The sequence below is a fragment of the Hordeum vulgare genome, chromosome 1H, assembly GCF_904849725.1.
Source record: "Hordeum vulgare subsp. vulgare chromosome 1H, MorexV3_pseudomolecules_assembly, whole genome shotgun sequence".
NCBI classification, from domain to species: Eukaryota; Viridiplantae; Streptophyta; class Magnoliopsida; order Poales; family Poaceae; genus Hordeum; species Hordeum vulgare.
Window position 1 is genome coordinate 140071619 of NC_058518.1, and position 12522 is coordinate 140084140.

A 12522-nucleotide genomic window follows, 5' to 3' on the forward strand; every position below is an offset into this window, starting at 1 on the left:
TTAACCATACCTCACCTATTAAGCTTTGCTAGTCTTGATACCTTTGCAAATGAGATTGTTGAGTCCCCTGTGGCTCACAGATTACTACAACACCAGTTGCAGGTACAGGTAAAGGTTACTTGACGCGAGTGCGTTGATTGTTCATTTGGAGTTGCTTCTTCTTTTTCATCATCATGGATCTAGAATGGGTTCCAGGCCGGCAGCCTGGGATAGCAAGGATGGACGTCGTTCTTCTTTTCTCGTTTGTTCTCGTCCGTAGTCAGACCCTGCTCTTCTTCAATTTGAATATGTATTGTACTGATGTGACTCTGATGTAGCTTGTGGCGAGTGTAAGCTAATACTATATATCTCTTCTTTTCAGTACATGTACTTGTAACGATATCCATTCTTGCGAAACAACGAGATGCGCTTCTATCCCTAACGAGGCCCTCGTGCCAAATTGAGGATAGGGTCGCATCTTGGGCGTTACAAAGGGCCTACAAGAACTATACAAACCAATAGATGTATTAGAAAGATCATGTTCTTGACGACAATCGCAAGGACAAGGTGGGATAGTGAAGGAAATGTGATGTTCTCCAAAAAGTTTGGTATTTGGCAATTCGTGAAAGAAGTTCCAGCTTAGAGGAAAAGTGACAACAGACCTAGAGGCACAGTAGAGACAAAATCAATAAAAGTCGACAAAAAGGTGATGACGGAATTCTTGATAGAGAACGTCTTGCGAGCAATACAAGTTGTTTGGCCTGAAAGTGATGTTAGGCAGACAATCTATATACAACAGGACAATGCTAAGCCCCACATATTGCCTACTGACCCGGAAGTTTTAGAAGCTGTTTCAAGAACGGGAATGGACGTCAAAATAATACAATAGCCCGCCAACAGTGTTCATTTCAATGCGCTCGACCTTGGGTTTTTTAACTCATTGCAATCTCTGACAGATTGTCTAAGCCCTAAAACACTTCAAGATCTAATTAATGGAGTGTTGGAGGAATTTGAAGGCTACGAGGTTTACAAGATGAACAAAATTTTCCTATCTCTACAGGTTTGCATGATTGAGATCTTGAACAATGTGGGCCAATGGGTATAAAATACCCCATGTGAAGAAAGAAAGGTTGGAGAGGCTTGGGAAACTACCTCCAAGATTTGCATGCCCTCAAGAGGTTTATGCAAATGCCCTACACAACTTGGGGCTAATGGAGAGGGTTGAGTGATGCTAGTGATGCTTCTGATGTGGCTTTGAGACTTGTGATACTAGTGATGTGGCTCTGATGCTACTGATGCTTCTGATGTGGTCGTGAGACTTGTGATGCTAGTGATGTGGCTAGTGATGCTTGTGATGAGGCTTTCATTAATTAAAGTAAATTTTCATTTAGTTTTAATTAACCAGATAGAGCATTTACTCCTAAAGCATATAGTGTTAAATAGATATGTTCTTACTAATTAATTCAGATTACACTGATTTAAAGCATGTCCTGGCACTAGTAGAAAATGGCCCATTTGTCCCTGTTCCAGAGGCCCATTAGCCATGGTTCTTGAACTGGGACTAAATGGTCGGGACTAAAGCCCATAACCTTTAGTCCTGGTTCCCTTACTAACCGGTACCGAAGGGTCTCCACGTGGCCTCTGCGGGTAGCCCGGGCAGGAGGTTCTTTAGTCTCGGTTGGTCACACCAACCGGGACAACATGGCATTCACGCGTCAGCATCTGGACAGAGCTGGGGGTTTTTTGAATGGGGGGAGGGGGTTGGAGCGTTAATTTAGTGGTTTCATATTGTGTTAGCTAGCTAATAGAGAGAAGTGTCCTCTATTTCTCCATCCTTGGTCGAACAACAAGTTTTCGTATATCTATCCGGCGCTATTACATATATACAATATAACATCTTTTACAATTAATCCAAAACATCATCTAATTAAGATCCAATGACAAATCCACATGGCATTCTCCGTCTTTAGGTATCACGTGGTCAACAAAGAATCTCACCAATTCCTCTTGAATTGCTCGTATGTGATCATATGGTAGGAGTTGATCCCGCATCTCGTAGATCTAATTTAAAGAAGGGGTCAATACATGCATATATATAAATAAAACTCGACACATTGTGAATATTATTTACGTACTTGAAATTATTTCTCACACAAGACCCTCCTAGAGGTCGAGTGGCGAATGAACTCGCATACGTAGTATGCACATAAAAAAGTGCCTTCTTTCTGGTACATACACTTTATGAGAATAGAGTTCAATCAAACTGATAAGCAAGCATGGTAATGATATATTGATGAAAATTTGAATCAATTAGAGATGCGCAGAACTATCTAGTACTAATTACTTTGGGGTGCGTAAATCGCAATTCTTTGTTTAGACCGGGAACCATATTGGCGAAATTCGTCCAAACCCTGCGAGGCAAAGAAAATGATTACTTGATATCAGAAAATTAACGAAAGTTGCATGCCGATATGGTCTCGGTATATTGACTGAACTTACTTCTTGAGCATTGCAGTAATGTCCTCATAATCCTCTTCGGCTTTATGTCTCGAGTCTAAGACATTTACTACTGCCCTGCCAATGTCAATGGATAGCAGAATAAAGTGGTCTTTGCGCACGCATATATAACTCATCAATTACATTACTTAATTAACCTCGAGTAAGCGAAACCGAGTTTACAGAGAAGACATCAACACTCACTTGAAGTTGTAAGGAAAGATTATTTCCACTTTTTTATGTATAAGGAACGAGTTTAGCAAGTTTCCCTCGGTCTCTTTGATTGAGTTTTGTACCGTCAATTCATTTACGGCATCTGGGCTAATGAACCCAACGTCGACGATTCCTGCTTTTTTTAATTCGACGATCTTCAATCTGCATAATATATATAGTAAGGATAATTATATATACATCTAATGAACGAGGTGAGCTAGAAACTTAACTATAGAAGTAATATTTACAGACAGTAGGAAGCCATGAGTTGTTTGTCGAGGGCCAGTTGATTGTATAACTGAAATAACTCCTCAAATTGAATAGTAATCATGGGAAGTCCAATGAATTCGTGCTCTGGTTTCACTGCGACATACATAGCTTTTTTCTCAGACTCCCTGCAGGTTTTCATGTACCACTCATGCAATATGTGCATCATCGTTGTTAGAGCAGGATGACCAGGTTTGACGAGAGGCTTCCCGTGCACGTATTTATATTGTTCTTTTGTGACATCTTCCCCGAAGTAATCATCAGGATTGGTACCGGGCACCATCTCCGGATGATTAGCGACGACGATATCGAGCTCGGGAATTGTTTTCCCACTTCTTCGTTCGGCTAACCTTGCATCACTAGAAGTAGTTCCCGACCGCACTCCTTGTGTTAATATATGTACATACCTTCGGGCTTAATTAATATATATACCTCGTCGGACATTGCAACATCTCCCTCCTCCTTTCGTTCACCGGAGCCGTCATCATGGTCTCCTTCTTCCTCCGGCCTTCGGTAACCGGAGCCATCATGATCGTACTTGCTCCTCCATTGTTTGATCATCCAAGCCGTCATCCTCTCCTTCCAGACCATCGGTGTCGTTGAGATACGAAAAATAATCACTCACCATTATCTCCCCCAACAATTGTTCTCTTTGATCCATATAGTTGTTGCAAATAATCACCGAGCATTATCTCCCCCAACAAATTTTTATTAGTATAATGAAATTTATATATTAAGATTTTGTTAAATCTCAGGTAACCTCAAATATTTCAAAGCTAGCAACATACAGATATAAAACAACACCGGTTGATCTCGCGAGCTACATTAAAATAGATCATTTGTATTTTTCTTATATTATCCGTTTAGTGCTACATGACTAGAATAGGTAAGTTTTTCTCTTTCACCTACAAAAATGTCGTTTAAAAATGTCGTTTGATATGTATTTTTTCTAGACTTTGGCATGTGCCTCCCTAGCGCCGGATGACACTATCTGGATGCTGCACCATTGGGAACATTTGTCGAACCGACGAATCCTACTTTATACTTTGCTACAGTTGCATGTTACAAGATACTATTATTGTTCTCCTCTCCCGTTGCAACGCACGGGCATGCTTACTAGTAATATATAATGCAATAGATCTCAAGAGGAAAAAAAGTTTTCTTTCAGTTAGAACCAATAATCAACTTAATACATCTCGAATTTAATCTCAAATACATCTCTAGTATAATCTATATATGAACAAAATTTGTATGAACAGCAATATGCACGGGCGGCGGCGGTGACAAGCAGAGCACGCACAAAGGAGGAGCTCACCAGGGCCGACGGGCTCGGGGCAGCGACGACGATGGGCTCGGGGCGGCGACGATGATGGGCTCGGGGCGGCGATGACGACGGGCTCGGGCGGCGACGACGACGCGCTCGGGGTGACGGCGACAGGCTCGGGGGAGGCGACGGCGACGTGCTCTGGGCATCGACGGCGGCGAGGAGGACTAGATCGAGGGCGGCGGCGACGACGACGTGCTCGGGGCGACGGCGACGGGCTCGGGGACGGCGGCGACGACGAGGAGGACTGGATCAGGGGCGGCGATGACGACGACTGGCTCGGGGGCGACAACGAGCAATGGGAGAGTTTTGGGGGAAATTTCGACAACTCCCGCCTATATGCGAAAACCTTCTATCCCGGTTGGTGGCCTGAACCGGCACCAATACCACCCTTTCGTCCCAGTTGACTCAGCAAACCGGGACTAAAGATCAATTTTCAGTTGCCAAATGGCGGGGAAGAAGATACCTTTACTCCCGGTTTGCGGAACCAACCGGGACGAAAGGGTGCCATTTGTCCCGGTTTGTTCCACCAACTGTTATTAAAGTCCTTTTCTGGTACCGGTTTGTGCCACAAACCGACACGAAAGGCATGTGCCTAGCACAGCCGGAGTGTGGTTAGATGTTTAGTCCCACCTCGCTAGCCAAGGGAGATGTGTAGTGGTTTATAAGCGCTTGTGCGCACACTGTCTCGAGCTCCTCTCATATGCAGGCTTCTGGGCCTAATCTGTCACTAGCTGTTGGGCTTTCTGCGGGCCTGAATCCTGGCCCAACTGTCTAGTTGGGTTTCTAGTTGTATTTAGGCCGTGGTGGCCCATTAGTTTACATTTTTTTAAATATAGTTTTTTGTTCCTACTTACTGGTTTTCGGTGATTCTTTCATTTTTTGGAATTATTTGAACTCCAGACCTTTTGTGTGTTCAACATGCACCATTCAAAGCCACATCATCAATTTTTCAACTATTTCTGACTTCATTTGGTATTTTTCGTGCATTTATTGATTTTTTTAGCTAAATGACCCATAAATTGAAAAGCACTACAAATGAACTCCGAAAATGTTTAAAGTTGGCATGGTATCATCATTTCGCCCACATAGCATGTGCTAAAAAGTTCAGAGGGTTGCGGCAAAAACTCGACGCACTTCGTGTACAAATCGGACAATCTCTTTCGAAGTATGAGGGTTTCATATGAAAACTCATCTGTTACAAAAGGGATTTCATTTTTTGGAATTATTTGAAGTCCAAACCTTTTGTGTGTTCAAAATGCACCATTCAAAGCCACATCATCAATTTTCAAGTATTTCCGACTTCATTTGGTATTTTTCATGCATTTATTGATTTTTTAAGCTAAATGATCTAGAAATTGAAAAGCACTACAAATGAACTCTGAATAGGTTGAAAGTTGGCATGGTATCATCATTTTACCCACATATCATGTGCTAAAAAGTTGAGAGGATTGCGGCAAAAACTGGATGCACTTCGTGTACAAATCGGACAATCTCTTTCGAAGTATCACGGTTTCATACGAAAACTCATCTATCACAGAAGAGATTTCATTTTTTGGAATTATTTCAACTCCATACCTTTTATGTGTTCAAAATGCACCATACAAAGCCACATTATCAATTTTCAACTATTTCTGACTTCATCTGGTATTTTTCATGCACTTATTGATTTTTTTAGCTAAATGACCCAGATATTGAAAAGCACTACAAATGAACTCTGAAAATGTTGAAAGTTGGCATGGTATCATCATTTCACTCACATAGCATGTGCTAAAAATTTGAGAGGGTTGCGGCAAAAAATGAACGCACTTCGTGTACAAATCGGACAATCTCTTTCGAGGTATCACGGTTTCATACGAAAACTCATCTGTTACAAAAGGGATTTCATTTTTTGAATTATTTGAACTCCAGACCTTTTGTGTGTTCAAAATGCACCATTCAAAGCCACATCATCAATTTTTAACTATTTCTGACTTCATTTGGTATTTTACATGGATTTATTGATTTTTTGAGCTAAATGACCCAGAAATTGAAAAGCACTACAAATGAACTCTGAAAATGTTGAAAGTTGGCATGGTATCATCATTTCATTCACATAGCATGTGCTAAAAATTTGAGAGGGTTGCGGCAAAAACTGGACGCACTTCGTGTACAAATCGGACAATCTCTTTTGAAGTATCACGGTTTCATACGAAAACTCATCTGTTACAAAAAGGGATTTCAGTTTTTGGAATTATTTGAACTCCAGACCTTTTGTGTGTTCAAAATGCACCATTCAAATCCACATCATCAATTTTCAACTATTTCTGACTTCATTTGGTATTTTCATGCATTTATTGATTCTTTTGAGCTAAATGACCCAGAAATTGAAAAGCACTACAAATGAACTGTGAATAGGTTGAAAGTTGGCATGGTATCATCATTTCACCCGCATAGCATGTGCTAAAAAGTTGAGAGGGTTTCGACAAAAACTGGACGCACTTCGTGTAGAAATCGGACAATCTCTTTCGAAGTATTAGAGTTCCATACGAAAACTCATGTGTTACAAAAGGGATTTCATTTTTTGGAATTATTTGAACTCCAGACATTTTTGTGTGTCCAAAATGCACCATACAAAGCCACATCAGCAATTTTCAACTATTTCTGACTTCATTTGGTATTTTTCATGCATTTATTGATTCTTTTGAGCTAAATGACCCAGAAATTGAAAAGCACTACAAATGAACTGTGAATAGGTTGAAAGTTGGCATGGTATCATCATTTCACCCACATAGAATTTTGTGTTTGCGCCAACTAAGACCTTTGGGATGGTCTACGGTGTTTGCAATTTAATTTTGCTGAAAAAACAGAAACTTTCAACCTCAGTCCAGGAATTTTTTTAATTCACTGGAACGTGTTTTTGATCTCAATTTCTTACACAAGATTCATATACAATTTACCCAAATTGTCTTAATTTTTCATAATTTTTGGAGTTACATAAGTATTCGAATTATACAGATTACTTCCGACTATTCTGATTTTGACAGATTCTTTTTTCTTTGTGTTGTTTGCTTATATCGATGTATCTATGGGTTGTATCGGGGGGTATAAACCATGGAGAAGTTTGAATACAGTAAATATTACCCCAATATGAATAAAGAATTAGTTCACAACAATACCTAAAGTGGTGATGAATAATGAAAGGACTAAATAACCATTCAAATTTGGAAACTCTATATAATGGCACAAACAGAAACTAGATATATATAAATTGATCCAAGAAGTACGTAATAATACATGCAAGCAGTACATAATAATAGCTAGCATACATATATATACAAGTGTTCGCCATTCTGAACACTACTCGTCTGAATCTGAATCTGCATCAGAATGTCCCAAAGCTGGTTCTTCGAGGTGACGCTGGCCATATCTCACGGTTTTAATCTTGCGGTACAACTCGTATGCAACGTATGCATCTTTTGCTGCATACTCAAGGTTGATAGGGTCAAGTGAGGTCTTCCCCCACTTCTTGTGTTGAGCCTTCAGGAAAGCCTTCTTCATATCATGGTACTCGTCGATCAACGCGACAACCATATGAGCCATCTAAGTCCTCAAATAATCAAGCTGGAATAGGCCTTGGAGATCAATGTGGCACGCAGCTGGTATCTCAATACCAAAGTTGCGCCTCATATTCGTCATGTCGTTCGTTATGTCAACGCTAGTGAAACGTATGCCGCTGCGAAGGAAGTCCATGAGTTTTGGACATTTCTTGTCACTACTGCAACATCAACAAAATAAAATGAAACAAATGTTACATACCGTTGCAACAAGGAAAAGTGTTTCAATACAACTAAAGAGAAATTTATCATAACGATTCAAATGGAACATATTGCTATTCTATGCAATTTTCATATCCTATGAATTGATCTTTATAGGATTCCAATATTGTAATATATTGCGATCCGATGCAATTTTCATATCCTTGGATCAAAGAAAGCCTATGTTGTAATATATCCAATGGAACCTAGGGAGATCAATATATGCTATCCAATGGAACCTAGGGAGATCAATATATCCAATGTTGTAACACATATTGCTATTCTATGCAATTTTCATATTGCTATCAAATGGAACATATAAAGAAACTCCATATTGCTATCAAATGGAACCTAGAGAAGATCAATACATGCAATTTTCATATCCTTGTATCAAAGAAAGTCTATGTTGTAATATATCCAATGGAACCTAGGGAGATCAATATATGTTATCCAATGGAACCTAGGGAGATCAATATATCCAATGTTGTAACACATATTGCTATTCTATGCAATTTTCATATTGCTATCAAATGGAACATATAAAGGAACTCCATATTGCTATCAAATGGAACCTAGAGAAGATCAATACATGCAATTTTCATATCCTTGTATCAAAGAAAGTCTATGTTGTAATATATCCAATGGAACCTAGGGAGATCAATATATGTTATCCGATGGAACCTAGAGAGATCAATATATCCAATGTTGTAACACATATTGTTATCCTATGTAACTTTCATATTGCTATCAAATGGAACATATAAAGAAACTCCATATTTCTATCAAATGGAACCTAGAGAAGATCAATACATCAATTTTCATAACCTTGGATCAAAGAAAGCCTATGTTGTAATATATCCAATGGAACCTAAGGAGATCAATATATGTTATCCAATGGAACCTAGGGAGATCAATATATCCAATGTTGTAACACATATTGCTATCTTATGCAATTCTCATATTGCTATCGAATGGAACATATAAAGAAACACCATATTTCTATCAAATGAAACCTAGAAAGATCAATACATGCAATTTTCATAACCTTGGATCAAAGAAAGACACAAAACTTACCTCGCCCATTGGAAGATCAAGACATGATGTTTGAAACACGGCTGGATGACGGCAACACCTTGATGGTTGGGCGTGAACTCCACATCAAGCCCCAAGAACACCTCATGCTCCGACGCGGCGTCAACCCACTCCCGGAACCATGACAGAAAATTTGGCACCACCCTGCTCTCGTTCGTGTACCCGCACGTGAGCCAGGTCATGTCATGTGCGTGCACCTCTCTGACTAGATATGTCATGGTGGAAGAAGAATGGAAGAAGAGAGGGGAAGAAGAGAGGAAGAAGAAGAACAGAGAATGGCGGGAGACTCTGCTTCGGTTGCAGTTTTCATTGTTGGAAACGAAGCGGGGGGCGAACCGTTTGGACCTTTAGTCCCGTGTTTGACGACAAACCGGCACTAAAGGGGTGATTCGAAGGGCCGCCACCCCGGTTTGATCCACCAACCGGGACTAAAGGTCCATACGAACGGTTGCACGAACGCCCGCCACCACACTTTAGTCCCGGTTTGATCCACCAACCGGGACTAAAGGGGATACAAACGGTTGCCGGCTTATTAGTCCCGGTTCTTGACTGAAACCGGGACAAAAGGGGTGAGACGAACCGGGACCAATGTCCCACGATGCCCGACCGGCGCCCTCGCCTCACGAACCGGGACCAATGTCACCATAGGTCTCGGTTCGTATCAGGACCTGGACCAAAGCCCTCTTTTCTACTAGTGTAGAGTATGTTGTAACTGAAGTGAATAACTAACAAAAAATGTTTCACATAATTTTAATTAACACGGATGGTTTCACTTGATTTTAAATAACTGAAACGGTTTAAGTTAATTAAAGGATAAGGTTTCAGTATATCTTAATTAACAAAAAAATGCTAATTACTGCAAGAGGACTTATTAACAGAAATATATATTGGAGGGCAAAAGAGAGCAACCACCCCTCTTATTTACTTCAAGAGGAATTACTTACAGAAATCACTACTCCTATTAATTAAAGGATAAGAAATTCTGCAACCACATTCTCGTGATGCCCCATGCTAACGAGTATGTGTGCAGTTTTGCTTCACTGAATTTTTAGTAACTGTAGTATTTCAGAGTACTCTAGCATTCCAGCATATTTTCAGTTAAATGTACCATTTCAGAATACTATAGTTAACTGAAATTATTCAGTTAAATGAAAATGAGTAGCATATTTTCACTTGATCACTTAATCATTTGATCACTTGATCATTTGGTCACTTTATCACTTGGTTACTTGAGAATTTGATAATTTGGCCGCTTGTCACCTGATCATTTGATCATTTTGTCAATTGGTCACTCGATCATTTGATCACTTGATCATTCGACAAGTTTCAGTTATATTCAGTTAAGGAAAAAATTCGTTTGGAGCCATTTGGTTTCCTTTGAAAGAGAAGAGAAAAGAGAAAGATAACAGAAAGAGAAGAGGGAAGAAGAGGAATATACTACGGTAGCTCTCTTCTTGCAAGTCCTACACTAAACTACTACTCCCTCCGTCCCAAAATTCATGTCACGCGTGCAGTACAGTGTTCTTTTTGCAAAAAACGCTCGTACTGTTAAGACAGTATCAAACAGGTCCCTGACTCCTTCTACTTCCTGTGTGTGTCACCCGCGCGTCGCCATCGTCCGGCGTCGTTGGATTCCACCGCCGTGATCGTGATTCCGGCGCTCACAGCCCGCATACCACCACCCACCCGCCACCAGATACCCGCCGATTCCGCCCCTACCGTCGTGACCACGGAGGCGAGCTGGTCCCCAGTCCGTCAGGACCAGCCGGCGCGCAGTTGCGCGATTTCGGCGCCCAGCCGTCGCTCAGGTGCGCAGCCGCCCACCTCCGTGATTCCGCAAAGATCCTTCCTCGCGCCCCGTGTCTGTTGCTGCGTGATTCCAATCATCGGCCCATCTCTTCTTCCCCGCCGGCTCTGCTGCTGATGTACTCGTTCCCTGCCAGCTCCTTCCCCGCACCTCGTCTCTGCTACACAAGCACAAAACAGTAGTGGAATTTGATGCCATTTGAACAGGCGGAATTCAATGCTACTCATACATAATCAAGGTACATATGTGTGTTGCAATTTACTGAATCAAGGTAAATCATCACACAATGTACAGCTGTAGGTACTAATCAAATGGAGCTCTCTTGGTCTCTTCACCCCTGCCAGCCTTCTGCATCTTTTGCATCTCTTGATCTAAAAATTACTGTATGACAGTACAAAACTTGCGTGCAATAAAAGCCCAACTCTCTAAAACTACTTTAACTGAATTTTAGACTGAATTTTTACTCCAACTTTTTTTATATTCAGATCATTTTAACTGAAATTTCGACTGACTTCTAGATTGAATTTTAAACTTGCTTGCTTGCATTAAGCCTGCAGTACACTTTATATTCAGATCAGGAGCCAAGCTCTAAAATTGAATTTTTAACTGACTTTTCAACTGAATTTTTACTACAGCACCTGTTACAATTTCAGTTTGAGATAGGGTTTATATTCAGATCAAGAGACTGACTTTTTATTCAGTTTAAGATAAGGACATCAGAGAATCTACAATTCTATTGTAACATTCCAATGAATTCTACTTAAGCAAAGAATCTATAATACTCAGGACAATCAGTATGAAAGCATCTTTGTAAGCAATCAAAGAATCTACAACACCGACGAGGAGCAAACCTTCAAGTTGGTGTGCTTGGCGATGGAGTCTCAGAACGGGCGGATGAACATGTCGGAGCTGGCCGCTCCCCTGCCGCCGCGGCTGCTGCGTGGCCGTAGTGAGACCTGCGCCTGATGCACAAACCGGCTCGAGTGTATGAGCATGACGAAGGCGTCCAGGTAGCCGCCGCTCCAGGAGACGAGCTCCTCACCTGACGACCGGCAGAAGCAGCCCTGGGCAGGCGACCGAAACAATCAGCTTCGTTGCACCTTCTTGTTAGTACCCTCCGTAGATCGAGCACGCCCGCTGGAGATCAGAGCGCCGGGCAGGAAAAAAAATCACATTTTCACTGATACGGAGGGACATGCGAGAGGAAGAGAGCGCCGGCGACGAGCGCAAGGCAGAGGGCGCTGGTGCGGGTGAGGGAAAGAAGGCACAGTCGACATGGAGCTACGCTAAGGGGAGCGGCGCCGGCCGATATGGCATGAAGGAGGAAGAGAGTGACTACAGAGAGGGACTTCGGGTTTAGTCGGGAAAAGTCTGAGGACTGAATTGCAAAATAAGCGCTGCGACATTAATTTTGGGACAAAGGGAGTACTTGCAAGTGCTACACTAAACTAAGCAACCACTAATGCTTGCAAGTCCTACACTAAACTAAGCAATCACTACTGCTTGCAAGTTCTACAATAAGCTAAGGCCCTGTTTGGTTTCAATAA

The 12522-nt window shown here is 41.4% G+C and overlaps 1 long non-coding RNA gene across 1 annotated transcript; it reads right to left on the reverse strand.

Moving 5' to 3' along the window:
* Nucleotides 1–10483: 10483 nt before the first annotated feature.
* LOC123408176 lies at nucleotides 10484–12522 on the reverse strand. Its single transcript, XR_006612715.1, has 3 exons — nucleotides 12018–12522; nucleotides 11827–11937; nucleotides 10484–11135 (listed from the first exon to the last, which is right to left on the reverse strand). It is a non-coding gene; the product is annotated as an uncharacterized LOC123408176 (long non-coding RNA).